We start from the raw sequence: 16,193 nt of genomic DNA on the forward strand, positions 1-16,193 counted from the left end.
GACGTTGGTTATGCGCCGAGGTTCATGCTTACTCTCGCGAGGCTCTAGCTCGCGAATCACGCTTCCCACATCCGCTTTCATTATACCGGTACCATTTGATAAATCAAACTTTTCCCAAAGCCAGTTGGAAGGAGAGCTACGACATCCTTGCCACTAACAATATTGAAGAGGCATTCCTCTTGCTCTCGTTTTAATTGTGTAATGCTCTTCAGAGTTGAGACAACTTCATGGATAGCTTCTAGCGTTCTTCCGTCGCCATGTTTATTTCCGCTGCGGTTGAACTACAATTATATGGACTACAATGGACTCCGCGCGTGAGTTCTGCGTCACCACTCGCAACTGTTTGCTGATTGGCAAAACACTGAGCGAACCGAGGTAGGGGGATTTGGCCAGACTATGTGCGGAGCCAAAATCTTTGGGCGGAAGTACGTAGGATGGCGTCGCCAGGCTAGGTCTTAGGTGGGGTTGAGCAGGTTTTCCAGGAAGCCTAGGGAGGAGTCTGGTTCAGCTCCTGCACCTGCTTTCCATCTACGCTCATCAACATGCCTTCATAAGGATCTGCAGGAGCAACCACTCTTGGCTGGATTGTTCTAACTGCGACAGTGGCTGACTTCTGCCCCTTTTTTCCACAAGTAAAAACCTCAATGTACATAACTCGTTCCCTTGTGCTCCTAGTGTCTGCTGCTCTGTTCAGTGCATTCTGGATTTCCATGCTAAAGGATTTAGCTCTCCATTGGGGATTCCGAGACACTTACCTGCTCTCCCCACCGTTGACTCAGTACCTTCTTCACCACAGCCAGCACCCTCCCCTCTGTTCTGGAAAGCCTCTTTAATCCAGTAAGGAAAAACACAAATTGCACAAATGACCCTGTCTCCGGCTCACGCTAACGATCTCCCTCTCCTCTCAGAGTTACCTGTTCACCTGGATCCACTCATGGGCTCATCGCTGCACCAACCTTTTAATAAACCTCGCCTTTACTCAAATCTCCCTGAACCCAATCTGCTCATAAGTCCGATTTGTGAGTCAACCCGGCTTTCATGGTGACAACAACAAAGTTACAAATACATTACAGCACAAAATACAAAAAGGTTTCCTTGAGTAAGTGGGTGCATGAGTCCACGCAGACATTCACGCACAGGCTGCCCATGAATGCAGTGAATTAAGTGTCTTTAAATGAAAGGCATTAAAGAGACATCCAAGTTTGATCTCCATCTCAGAGTCAAACATGCTTTGAAGAAGTCCAAATTATTGGCTTTATCCATCACTTTCTGTGCATAACTCTATTCTCATTGAAGCGCTTTCATCTTTTACTTAAATGCAACAGAAATAATTCAGTTGGAGGACAAAAAAAGACTTTTCAAGCCTCGTAGTTGGAGCAAATGATCTATAGTGGAGACGGAGTTCTTTCAATCCAAACATCTACATGTAAGGGGACCAATTATTAAATTGGCCGATTATTTTAACCGCAGGATATCTGATACTACCACATGTCAACCTTCTCTGTGTCAGGGTGCCAGGTAGCTCAGCTATATATAAGCTGGAGGCTGTAGGTTGTCAAAGTTTGAACTGAGACTGAGGCAGTTTGCTGAATGTCATCCGCTGTTCTTTTTCTGCCCAAATTCCTGATAAACTTTCAAGTAAAGGCTACCAGTGCCCTTTTGATTGTTCTTGAATACCAAGATGCTCCTTGTACCACCTCTTTGCTGATTTGCATGAGTTATGATTTTTCTCAGAAAATGTAACTGTAACAGTAATTATACAGAACAGCAGTTTGGCACAGTGGAATCAGGGATTTAAAGACCAGTAAAGAAAGAAGATCCACTTTGTTAAATACGTAAACATGATGTAGTTCACAATGTAGAGTGTTCAATGATGCAGGTTTATGTCAGAGATGGGGTTTGCTGTTTTACGTTTGAGCTGTGAGTATCCCTGTGGGTGGAGCAGTTCTGTACTGAGGCAGGTACAGCGGGGATAAGCCACAAGTTGAATCCAACAGCAGCTCGCTGGACAGCTCACTTAAGCCCTCTGGGCTGACAAGAAGATGTGACTCCACAGAACAGTCCTCTCCGTTCAAAACAGCATTTTTAAGAAGCTCACTTTTTGTACAATGATCACTCTGCTCCTCTTCCTCTCCCTCCTCATTTTCTGCTGGATATTCCATTGCTGGGTAATACAAATCTTTCTCTTGCTTCACATCTCCTTTAACTTCTTCCTCTGATGTTTCAGAAATGTCCTCCGCAGAGTTGTAGGAGCAGGAGCGCCTTGACTTGTCTATCTCCACACTATAACAACTGTCTGGCCCCCTCACTCCACTGGAGAAAGATACAGAAATGTCCAAGTTGTTGGCAGACAAATTTCCTTCATCATTGGAGTAACCACCACTATCATCCTTGTAATGGAGATGAATGGGCTGTTGGTCCTGCTTTGGATCAGAGAGAAGCACTTTGGAATATGTGACTGAAGACTGGGTAGAAGTGTCAGTGCCACTTTGATGCAGGTCCACTATGGGATCAACTGGTTGTATTTCATTTATATTCGGGGTTGAGGTAATTAATGCATCCAGATTAATGGCTATGGAGGGAGTTTTACTGAGGAGTCTTCCACTTTCCATCAGGTCCTCCGTCTGAGTTTTATCAACGATGATGATTTTGGAAATCTTCTCAGAGGGCAGCAGCAGTGGCAAAGCTTGCAGACCTTTCAAAGGTTGGAAAGAGTGCTCAAAGGTGTCCACCTGGAAAGACAACAACTGCATTTCAGTAAAGACAGTACATCAGAATTACTGACACTTATATTTGGCATTTATGGCTGGAGTTCTGGAACAAGCTGAACCACCATGCCACAGACTGTCCCTGATGTTACAAAGATTTTGGTAAAGCCTAGTATGTTACTGTCTCTAACTTTTATTTAATATTAACAAGAGAAATTAATCGCATGTTTTCTGTAACTATGTGGAAATAACTACATCAATTCTAATTACACCCTCATGAGCTGTTAAATGTCACAGTTCTAATTTTTCATTATCAGTGTCACTGTGTCCCGAATTATACTGCAACCTAGTGATTAACCCCATTTATCATTTCTTACAGGTGTTTGCATGCGAGGCTAATTGTTTTCACATTGGATCCCTATAATTTACACCAGAAACAAAGGTATACATGGATCAAAACCTGCAAAAATCTGCATGTTAAAACACAAGCAGTCATTTTTCAGACAGAATAGGCTCTTACTTTTTTTGCATGATAACCAGGCTGAAAAATAGGACCCCACAAAGTATAAAGATGAACAATGGTATAATGTAGGCTTCAGGGTCTCGTCTGGTTGCTGTAACGAGGAGAGAGTACACATTAGACATCTAATGATACAATGAAAGTGCTGGCGTTTAGTGTTGCGTGTGATATTAATGGAAATCTGAACAGAAAGCACACCTGAAGTGGACATCGGCTCTCCTTCCCCATCAGCAAACACGGGATACAAGTAGAAGACAAAATCCTCATAGCCATAAAAATCTCCTGAAATTATCATAAAAATGGCTCAAGGTCATTTTGGCTGATACCACTTACTATAAACAGTGAAAAGGGAAAAGAAAATAATCACAAAGACAGCGCAGAAAATGTTTTACCTTGTAAATAGACAGGGCGATCAGTGTAGGGCAGTCTGACCCACTTTTGTTCACTCAGGCCAGGGTCCTCAGGGCCCTGCTGCCTTTGTGAGGACCACTGGACCACCATGAACAGAGGGATAGAGCTGCTGTCCAACAAGCTCCATGACAGAGACACACAGGTGCTGTTTATAGCCAACACATGGAACCAATGCATACAGGGTCCTGCAGTGCAGAAAAGAAACAATACTGTCGGGTAAATCTCATGGTTCCAGTTGGCGCACACATGACAAGTTAAGGGGAAACCGATCTGGTGATATTTTATTACATACAATTTATCCAGGCTTCTTCTCCATTTGCTTTCAGCCTGTCAGCATCTAAAACTAAACAACTGATAAACATATAACTTTGTATATAACGTATTTTATTCATTGATACCTACAGATAAATCTGCATGTGCAGGGCTGGAAATTTCAAATCAACATCTATAGCAGCTTTTAAGTGTCTGAATTGTACATCTTTTGTGGGGTCAAATGAAACTACAAGATCTTTAAGGCAGTAAGGATATTGGCAGTTTAGGGCTTTGATTCAGATACGAACACTAGGGTATCCTAAAATATATTCTAAATTAGAGATTAATTCAATCTTGCTACTAAAATGGAATTACAATAGTTCAGACTTGATGTGATGAGGACATGGACCAGTTTTTTAGCATCACTTTGGGATTGGACACTTCTGATTTCGGTAATTTTCTGCAAATCAAAGTGGCTGATGGAGAGACTTGTTCAATATGTAAATCAAAAACAAATTTTGGACAAAAAAAAAAAAAAACTCCCAAGGTTTAGAACAACGACACTCAATAACCAAAATAATACTATTTAGATAACTGCATAGCTAAATATTAAAAAAAGATTTCAGCCAACATTAATAACCCAGGCTGCACGGTGGTGTGGTGGTTAGCACTGTTGCCTCACAGCAAGAAGGTTCCAGGTTCAACACCCAGCTGGGGCTTTTCTGTGTAGAGTTTGCATGTTCTCCCCGTGTATGCGTGGGTTCTCTCCGGGTACTCTGGCTTCCTCCCACTGTCCAAAAAATCATGCATGTTAGGTTAATTAGCATCTCTAAATTGTCCTTAGGAGTGAGTGTGAGCGTGCATGGTTGTTTGTCTCGTTTGTCTCTATGTGGCTCTGTGATGGACTGGCGGCCTGTCCAGGGTGTACCCCGCCTCTCGCCCATTGACTGCTGGGATAGGCTCCAGCCCCCCCCGCGACCCGATCGACAGATTCAGCGGTATAGATAATGGATGGATGGAACATAGCCAATTATCAAAGATAGATTTATCTGACCAAGTACAGACAAAAAAAATTTATCTCAAACATACACTTCAGTGGCCATTTTTCCCACATATTATTCTGCAATGTGTTGTAAAGCAGGGAAGAATAAAAGTTTGTGGCCAATTAACAAAAACAAGTCAAGTACACGTTTGTTTCTCAAAAAGCAAATTCATATTTGAGCATAATTCTGACGCCGCAACATAGAACCTACAGCTCCAGACCACAGTGGTGAGGGCAGATTTCCATGTATTTCATACAAAAACATGTCAACCTTCCTTTGTGATTGATCAAACCTTCTGTACGATTCCTCACTCACGTTTAGGTTGTTTCTCCAGCGTCATGTTTATGTTGTTAATGGAGCTGCCAATGCTATTGAAGGCCTCCACGGTCACAGTCTGGAAGTCCTGATCCCACTCAAAGCTGTAGGAGGACACCAGATCGGTCTTTATCTTCTTCACAGATCCATTCAAGGCCTGGCGCAGGATTATAAATCCATCCACACAGTAGGAGTCACCAGATACTCCGAAATCCTAGGAAAAAAAGCATTGCTATCTTCAAAGCTCACCAACTTTAGACGGCTGGGCAATGCCATTTTAAGCTGAATATAAACAAAAACTTAAAGCACAACATGGAGGGATAAGATATATCAAGTTCGGCTACACAGATACTAGTTAATCAGTTCATTTTCTATTCAAATTTAAGAAAAGTCAACCTGAGTCCTGGTTTGGTGTAAAGAATGACCAGCAACAAGTAAACAGCTGCAATGTGACATAACAGGGAAACTGAATGAAGAAAAGTAAAGCTGTTTGTAATCATAACTGGCAAGCTTACTAATCAGATTGCAACTACTCTGCGGTTGCCATTCAAATGAAATGAATAGTGATTGCTGTTAACTTAATCTGGATCAAATGACAAAGATTTTTGCAATTACCAATAATTTCCTCCAAAATACATGTGAAAATAGAGACCAGGCTGAAAAATCCAAGCACCGTCTTTTATAATATGCCATAAAATGTTTCTTTGTGTACCTCAAATAGCAGAATGACATTAGACTTTCTTCTGTCTGGGTCATCTTGACGGATTCTCCAGAAATCAGGACCACGTTCAGGAGCTGAGGAGACCAATCATTGAACATTAAATAGATTTTTGCCCTCCGTTTATACCCTTAAGATAAGATTATGGTATTTATGTGTACCTTTTTCCGCTAGAGCAGATATGTAAAGTTGTGATGTGACTTTTTACATTCAAATGAAACTGCATCTGTCAAAGTGAATGCTTTTTGAAGTTTAGATTGGGAATGAAATGTCCTTACCTTTGCTGTTAAGAGGTGTGGACTTTACAAATTTACTCCAATCACTCCAGTAGCCTTTCCCACTGATGTGCTTGCAGCGTACTTGAACCATGTACTCCTGGCATATGTCTGGTATCACAACTTCTCCCCAAGGATCCCGCACTGAACTCTGGACCTGCAGATACAACGTTTTTAGAGATCATATTGAAAAATGACAAATATCACAAATAGAAGTAAGATTGGCATGGGGACAATACATCTTTAGCACTTTTGAATAGATGACTGGTATGATTTGGATCAAAGCCAAAATGTTTTGCGATATTCCATTGCCCACTATGCACATTTTATGAAATTTTGCTGGTTAGTTTGTGTAAGCTTGCAGACAAGCAACAGCATTCTTATGCCTCTACTTCGGCAGGAAGACAAAAAAAATAATCTGAAGTCTATTGTAATTAAAGCTATCTGAAGCTCAGTCATTATGTTTGTTCCTTTTGTTCAGCTTCAACAGGAACGTTGAAAATGGAATTGAGCAATTCTTGATCCCTATAGTGTAATTACATATCTAAAAAAAAAAGAAAAACATTTTGGAAAGATCAGTTTGAGTCGTGTTCAAATGAGCAACAATAAATGAGCGTTCCGTTTTGCAATTACAAAATATTTCATTTCAAATCTATACTGGGTGGAGAATAATATATTCTGGAGAGCGGCAAGCAGTCCATACTGCCACCTGGCCAAAATTTCAGTAAAAGCCTTTGATGGTTAATCATTGTGACAAACTCACCTTCCACACATCTCTCTCATTGGATGACAAGCAGTACCGAAACTCACACTGGACGCCCTGGACCGGCAGAGGTGGATGCTTCCAAGTTACCTTCATGACTCCACTGCTCTTGCTCAGCGCCCTAACGTTCGTAGGTGTGTGAGGTTTCACTGTATTGGGGAGCAAGGAAAAGCATAGGGTTTCAGGTTTGAGTATCTACAATATGTAGGACAGTATCACAGTTGCTGTAGAACATCCAATGAACATGTTTGGAGCTAATATAAAAGAAAATATTTCTCAATTCAGCCATAAAGTCAAATGACTTGTCTCTTTTTCTGCAAATACTTAACGTGGAAAATTGATCTTAACTAACAGAAGGAGATCGATATTTCTCAAATAGCCAAAATTTTTAAATGCACCCAAGGGACCCAGTGCATATGAACTAATAATGACTTCTGCAATACTTCTAAAGATGTGCTCCCCACATCACGCTCACCATGATCTAAAGGTGACAGGAAGAGAGGTTTGGATGTGATGAGACCCAATGCAGATGGCATCTCCAACCACAGTTTGTAGCAGGCTAGATTCAGAGGCTGGATGGTGCAGGTTTTCTGAGTGGATCTGACCTCCATGCAAGGAGGTCCCATCACCCCAACATTCTCACCAGCTCTCTCCCTTTCCTTCATTTCCTTGCATGGCATGACAGCCCACCTGCCAAGAATAAATTACAAAAAATAAGACAAGTCATGTTATTCTTGGTCTTATGTCTTCTCCCCACCAGTGGGATTAAAACCGCTGTAGATGAGACATAGCATCAGATGCCCACAAGCAAAAATTAAAAGATAATTCTCATTTATTTCAACTTAAGTCTCACTTTAGCACCAAAATGTTAGTGTGCTTCTTCAGGAGTGATTCTAGGATGACTGCTTAGCAACAGAAACTCCTTACTTCTTTGCTTCTTAAATTTGTAACACAATTGTTACCAGCTGGAGTGACAAAGCTGGAACTGTTATGTGTGTGCAAGTGCATCACAGTAAAATGTGGTCCTGGACAGATGAATTGTAGGAAAATAGACTAAACAGACTATCACAAAGCACCTCTTTAGTACGCTGTCCATCTGTCTTTGTTGGTGGGCAGATTTTGCCAAAACAATAGCATCAAAATGGTGAAAGCTACAGTAAGACACGATAAATTGTCTCTTTTTAGCTGCCATTAGCCTAAAAAATAACAAACCCATAAGACATATGAAGCGTATAACACATTTCCATTTACTACTAAGTGGAGACTTTCAGGCACAGTCTAAATAACAGCAACAAACCCTTTCGTTTACCAATTTAGAATCATTTATCAAGGGTTAAGGGTTAAAACATTTCCTCTTATGTCCAGACAGCAGAATGTAGGTCAAATTCATATATTTTTTCTTGTTGTTTTTCTTGAGGTCAGACACGCTGATAACGGTGACATAAGGTTAACTACTGAATGAAAATGTCCTGGTATCACCTCAGGAAGCACAGGATTGCACAGGATTTGTAGTATTTCCAGGATGTGTCCGGTGCTCCGTGTTCAGGCATTTCCATGTTTTCAGCACATTAAGTCCTTAATGTTTGCAAAGGGTTTCATAAACAACACTGCATGCCTACACATAAAAAAACACTTCACTACAGAGAAAGTTGAAAATGCTGCTTTACTTGGATTGAAATTTGAGTTTAATCCTCTCTTTGTTGCTCCACTTGCAAACCATAGCATCGATGTCCCCACTGGTTGTGCACTTTATATCAATGAAAGCCCCTGAAAAACAGAGCGAAAAGTAGTTACAATTAGCAGTGATGAAACAAACTTCACCAAAGGTTGCCTCGGATGATTTTGGCTCCCATTGTTGAGTTGTGACATGTTCCCACCTTATTTCCTTTTTTTGTTTGCTTGCAGAGAGAATTGGCTTCCAGCCACTGAAAATAAACTATGCATTCCTTTCTTCTAAATGTGTTTTATGCCTTGTATTTCGTGTTGTACAGCACTTTGTTTCAGCCACGGCTGTGTTAAAAGGCTTTATAAATAAAGTTAAGTTGAGTTGAGTAAATTGTAGCTGTATTAGTCATTAACTGAATGCTATTCAGTTTTGATTTTATTTGTGCAACAAAACTCACCTTCCACATAGATCTTGCTGTAAGGATAAGGAAAGGTCAACTCCGGTGCGCATGTCAGCAGGTCGTATATTCCAGTCTCTGGAGCACGCACTGTAATCTTGCTGACCTGTTATAGGTAAAATAGTAAATAAAATATATATATATTTACATGAGCTGCTTTTTAAAAAAAATAATTAAATCACAGGAGAGTCATTGAGCTTACTGGTTATCAGAAAAACACATTATTTTTTCTTACCCATTGGTTGACTGGGTAGTACTGACTGTGATTAAGTGGCTGGTGGAGGTTGAGCGTCCACATGGCCATGCTGGCGTTGCTGCTGTGGTCGTTGAACACACAATACACTGTTACATATTCCCCTGGTAGTGCCACAGCTGTTTCAGGGATGTAGCTCACGGCTGCACACAGAAAATAAATATACAAATGTTTCTTTCTGTAAGGACCAGCATATCTCCTCCTCATTTTGGTTTCCAGCAATCAAGACATGTTTTGAAAAGAAGCTGGATAAATGTCAGAAGAAATATAAGAGATGAAAAGTAAGACCTGACTCATTATATTTCACCTAGTTTCCATTTAGATTTTCACCAAAAAAAAAACTAGAAACCTCAATGGAATAAAAATAAAGTGTTTTCTCTGTCAGATGGTGTAGAATATCATGCAGTCAACTATCATCTGAAGAGAGCTCACTGTTCTGCTAATACTGGCAGAACAGAAACATGTGCGGGTACTTCTGTGTAAAGGGTGCGGTGTGTTATTCTTGTTTTCTTCTTTTCTGACAGCTAGAACTTCACATCCCCAAAGTCCTTAATCTATTTTTTTTTCAGTTTTTGGAGAATTTCCAACTGGCACTTTAAAGAAGTTGTGAAACTCATTTGAGTTAAGACAACTCTCAGCTGCTGAGCATTGCAAATGTTCAGTTAAAGGTACAGAGATGTTTAGATCCAGGGGTCCAGTATCTTTCATAGATACACAGTAGGCCCAAAGCTTTAGTCTCACCAAAATGTTTCACACATGGGATAAGGTTCTTATGCTGGAATACTATATCATCCTTTCTCCACACATAGCACTTTGCTGTAATTTCTCACTTCTTACTTTTTATGAGGCCCTCAGAAATAACCTTTATTTATGCCAGGATATATTTCTATAATCATGTTATGAAGTTCAGGTTTTGATTGATCTTTTTTCTTCAAATATAACAGGGAACCCACTCCCATCTGATGTTATCCTATTGTTTCAACATACATTACAATAATTCCACCAATAAATTAACTATAAATCCACGAGTTTTACATCAAGTGTTTAAAGACTTCAAAGGAACTAGAAATTAAAACTCAGAAACAATAAAGAAATGCAAATATGGCCTTCCTGGCCTTGATGTGGTCTATGCGTGACAGGATGTCTCTGCCATACACAGACAGCAGCCAGCGAGCAGTGGGGACGTCAGCGGGCTCTGGGGGCTCCTGGCACACAACTGGGAACAGGCTGGGCCGATTAACAAAGTTAGGGCACTCTTCAAAATAGTGCCCCAACCTATCCAGCCATTCCTCCCCGTGGTTTTCTTTCAGCTGTTTTAACAGCCGTGCAGAGCTGTTGCCCTGAGTCCGATCCCGCATCAGGCGAATGACACGTGTGTCACAGGCATACCTGGAATTCACATTAATAAAGTATACGTCCCCATTATGCCATACCACATTCAGAACCAACACATATTTACAGTTTACCACCTAACACTGTGGGACAGGCCAAATTAAAAAGAAAGCTAACATTTACAGATGATACAAATCCACCAGGACAGCGGCAGCTTCTCCCTGCTCCACCCAAAAGGCCTCAGGTTCATGTTGTCCCCACTACTTTACAGACACAGAGTTTTTGGACGTTCTCTGCCACTCCTCCACATGCTCCTGCTCTGGCTCCTGCTCTGGCTCCTGCTCTGGCTCCTGCTCTGGCTCCTGCTCTGGCTCCTGTTTTGGTCCCTCCTCTGGCTCCTGCTCTGGCTCCTGCTCTGGCTCCTGTTTTGGTCCCTCCTCTGGCTCCTGCTCTGGCTCCTGTTTTGGTCCCTCCTCTGACTCCTGCTCTGGCTCCTGTTTTGGTCCCTCCTCTGGCTCCTGCTCTGGCTCCTGTTTTGGTCCCTTCTCTGGCTCCTGCTCTGGCTCCTGCTCTGGCTCCTGTTTTGGTCCCTGCTCTGGCTCCTGCTCTGGCTCCTGTTTTGGTCCCTCCTCTGGCTCCCATAGCAGGCTCCACTCACCCTAATAGAGCACCCCGGAAACTGACCCGCAAAGTGTTGCACAACACGTGCAAAAAATGCGGGCAGTTCAGAATTGCTGCAACAGGACACAGCCAATATAGAGGGCAAATTTACTGTCCCTCTAGTGAAACTCTAACTAAAGAGCAGTGGCTGGAAGAAATTAAAAAGAAGCCACAAGTGTGTACTCATTTATACCTTTTTAGCATTTACAAACTTTTTTTCATTGTATAGTTACTGCTGTTTCAGACCTCTCAATCTTTTAATTTATTTCACAGAGGGTTATTTATTTTATTTAGTGGTGATACTACATGATTTTTGTTATTGTAATTGTGTACAAAGTCCAACTGTTTAAAATTTGTAAATTTGTAAAGTAAATGCTAAGATTGTTCACAGTTTTTAGGTTTTTTAGGTTAAAAATTGTTTAATTCACTCTTTTTGTTGTTGATGTGGCGAACCGAGCTCACTGGAAATATAAGCTGACAGTTAAAACCCGACAACGCCACCCTGGGAATTTCACCCAGGGAACAAACCTAAAAATGAATTAAACAAAAATGTAATATGATGCTGCAGTTGCAACCCCAAAAATCAAAGACACTCAGGTCCGTTTTACTCAAAGCATTAGACGTGTTCCAATATGAAAAATATTTTATTAAAACAGATATGGTTTAAAAACAAGTTAAAAACAATGAGGAAATGGCTGTAATAATAATGCTAAGGCTTACCAGTGGGGGAGGCAGGTTAGGAGGAAGACATCTCAAAAATCACACCACAGCACACATGTCACACTCTCACTCACAATCACGCGGTGGTGCAGCCCAAACCCAAATGTGCCACACATGCAACCACACTAGGGAGACTCCGCCACCAAAAGGACCCTGATCCCCACCACTGGAAGCTCTCCAGCGCCTGAAATCAGAATTAATAAAAAAAAAAAGAAGTTTATGTAAAAAAAGGAAATTTAAACAATATATTTACAGTTTTAACACAAGACGTAAAATAAACGATGACTCAAACAAACATCAGCGGCGTCCTCCGTTATCAAACAATGATACGAATCGATCCGGCACCATATGCGCCGCGCAACCAGTGGCTGCCTAAAATCCAGGTCACATAAATGAAATTTACAGGCAAAGCAGCAGCGTTCCTGCAGTTTAAGCCACAGCGGCAGTCAGGCAAGCGGTGGTATGTCCCAATTACTCCGGATTTGGATCCAGTCTAGAATTCTGGGCATAAATAAAACGTATTACTAAACGATTGCAGTAAGTGGACGATCTGGGATGCGGATGTTACATACCAATCAGGCCGGTGATCCAAGCAAGCAGCAGCGTGAGGCTTATCCACCTTTGGAAACGAGCGCATCTACCTGAGGCTAAACCACCTGCTTAAAATACATCCAACAGAGACTGATGACAGGTGAGAATCAAACTTACTGGGAACGTTCCAGACACACGGGAGGTCACAGAGGGAGACGATCTATCAGAGATTCAACAGTACGTGGGCGGATGGCACTCAACACTCGAGTTCAATCGTAAAACATGAATCACCATCTAGCGTTTATAACCAGGATGGTGAGACCTGATTGGCAAATAATCTCAACAAGCCGGAAACTCATGGGCATTTCCTGCCACATTGACTAATAAATATTTGGTTCTTTAAAAACAGATAAGGTCTATGATATTTTACTGTGAATAAATATGAGCTGCTATTGATTCTGAAATATTAGTAATAATTTTATGCATAAACTAGGAACAATTTATCAGTCACTTCACTCAGAAAGTGCTTTAGGAAATAAACATACTTTATATACATTATACATACTTTAAAACAATACTATAGTTTGAGCCGTTTCATTAAAACATAATATGCGACTGGTGGGATCGAACTCGCGACTCTTGGATCAGCCGCTTTCTTCTTCGTGTTTCTTTCTTTCCTCCTCCCTTCTTCCCCCCCCCAACTTAACAGACTATTGTTCCCCACCTTATCTTGAAGCCAAAATGTTCATGACTAACTACTGAATTCTTCACAAAGTTACAGTTTCTTTGCCAAATACATAAGAAAATGATAACGCGATTGACAGTATGGGATGAGGCTATGGACGTGAGTTTCAGTAAAATGTAAATCGCGGGAATAAAGGACTATAATATTAGCCCGATAGCAGTAATAACTTAGTAACTGAGGCAAAGTTATGTGTTACCGAAATGTGGCTGTCTACATCGACATGAATTAAATGCACAAGTCGTTTTCACAGTAGGTGTTATATTGCATCCGAGTTACTGATGTTATGACAGTAGCTGCTAATTTTCTAACTAGCTACAGGTTAGCATAAGGCTAGGCTAACTTCAAACTTAATTCATTTCTTAAGCGGTGTCAGGAGTTTTTGAGAGCATGGTATATATATTAATACTATTATGACTTTATTTTTTTAAGTAATTGTTAACAAAAGTCAGAGAAAAAATGACATTTACCTCACACAACACAGAGAAATCTGTGCTTTCCAGTCCTTCCTTCTGACCTTAATCTCCCATCATTTCCTCCGTTTTTTGTCACGGGGAAACGGTGTAGTTGTTTCCCCTGACCCGGTCTTACACTACAGCAAGGTTTTTATTATTTTTTTCAACCTTTGAACACTTATATAGTATTACTGCTTAATAATAATAATTTGTATTTTATTTAGTTTGGATGATCATTATTAAAAAATCATAGAAAAAAAGGAAGCGAATATAAGAGAAAAAGCAAGCACAAAAAACACTGAATATTGTTGTTCTCACTTGTAGTGATATTCTGTCACCTTATGGCTGCAACAAGTAAATGCGATCTAAAGGTATCAGGCAACAACTTGTACTGTGGGGGGGCTGGAGCCTATCCCGGCTGTCCATAGGCAGGGAACAGATCGCCAGTCCATCACAGGGCTACACGGAGACAAACGGACACGGAGACGCGCTCACATTCACTGAAATAAATTAAGTTTGAAGTTAGTCAAGCCTTATGCTAACCTGTAGCTAGTTAGAAAATTAGCAGCTACTGTCATAACAACAGTAACTCGGATGCAATATAACACCTACTGTGAAAACGACTTGTGCATTTAATTCATGTCGATGTAGACAGCCACATTTCGGTAACACATAACTTTGCCTCAGTTACTAAGTTATTACTGCTATCGCGCTAATGTTATGGTCTGTTGCGTACTTCACTGTGGCTGCACGGCTGCATGGTGTGCTGATCAGAGCATGTGAACGGAGCGGAGCTGCAAAATATAGTTGGAGCATGGAGCCAGTTTTGATGAAATGCCTCCAGTTCCGCTCCGATACTGCTCACACCACGAGTCTCGGGCATGCAGAAATCCACCCAGAATTGAGCTGTGCCCATCACAGGACTATGGTGGGAAAGCGCCCACAATGGCCTTAACCATGGCCTGAACAGGCTAACGTTATGGTTCCTTAGCTAGCTAAGTTAGCTCGCCAAAGCTAAGTCGTAGCAGTAATTAAAAGATATTAAGAAAGATACTTGGATGATAAAGTATGTTTTCTTGTTATTTGTTAATAAATAAGAATAATAAAAAGGCTAAAAAAGATGTCAGCATTTTCTAGTGACTAAGATGAAAATGGTGATTTGAGCTAAGATAGACATCCAAGTTTGCACTGACTAGGACAGCCCTACATGCATGTTTTCTTTTTTTTTTTTTTGAGTGCTTTGTGAACATTTGCAGAGGACTTTCCATGTCAGATTCACAGAGATACCTATCTGCAAGGTGCTACAGACAGCTAGCTCCAATCACATATAAAGTCAACGGCTGCGAGCGCTATTTATAGCCCTCTCACCCTCTCTCGTTCACAGTGACGGTACCGCGGTCAACACCGCTCTATGATACACAGCAGGGAAGAGGGAGGTGAGTAAGGTGCACAGGTGTCATCACAACGTCATTACAAGTGCATTAAAAAGATCTGTAGCCCATATTGGGGTTAAATTTTCTCTCCCATGAGTCCTTGTTGCATTCCGGCTATGCTGATTGGTTCTGAGCTGGTCACGTGTTTTGCGGACGCCATGTTGGCTCCTCTATATTCCTAGTTCATAAAGCGATAATCACAGTGAGCTATATAAGAACACTTCAAATACATTACTAAATTATTATTAGTTGTTATGCCAATATAATGCCAAGCTGCAGTGCACATGGCTGTAGTGTAAGACCGGGTCAGGGGAAACAACTACACCGTTTCCCCCGTGACAAAAAACGGAGGAAATGATGGGAGATTAAGGTCAGAAGGAAGGACTGGAAAGCGACAGATTTCTCCGTGTTGTGTGAGGTAAATGTCATTTTTTTCTCTGACTTTTGTTAACAATTACTTCAAAAAATAAAGTCATAATAGCATTAAAATATACCATGCTCTCAAAAACTCCTGACACCGCTTAAGAAATGAATTAAGTTTGAAGTTAGTCTAGCCTTATGCTAACCTGTAGCTAGTTAGAAAATTAGCAGCTACTGTCATAACATCAGTAACTCGGATGCAATATAACACCTACTGTGAAAACGACTTGTGCATTTAATTCATGTCGATGTAGACAGCCACATTTCGGTAACACATAACTTTGCCTCAGTTACTAAGTTATTACTGCTATCGCGCTAATATTATGGTCCTTTATTCCCGCGATTGACATCTGACTAAAACCTCATCCTATGCTTGTGAAAACACGTAACTTTGCCTCGGGTACTACCAAGTTATTATTGCTATCGGGCTAATGTTATGGTCCTTTTCTCCTGCAATTTACATCTTACTGAAACTCACGTCCATAGCCTCATCCCATACTGTCAATCGCGTTATCATTT

General features: G+C 41.0%; 1 pseudogene; it reads right to left on the reverse strand.

Annotated features, from left to right (window-relative positions):
- Positions 1 to 1,300: 1,300 nt before the first annotated feature.
- On the reverse strand, positions 1,301 to 10,451 carry LOC142399986 (leptin receptor-like; annotated as a pseudogene).
- Positions 10,452 to 16,193: the final 5,742 nt, after the last annotated feature.

The sequence above is a fragment of the Odontesthes bonariensis genome, chromosome 15 (assembly GCF_027942865.1).
Source record: "Odontesthes bonariensis isolate fOdoBon6 chromosome 15, fOdoBon6.hap1, whole genome shotgun sequence".
NCBI lineage: Eukaryota > Metazoa > Chordata > Actinopteri > Atheriniformes > Atherinopsidae > Odontesthes > Odontesthes bonariensis.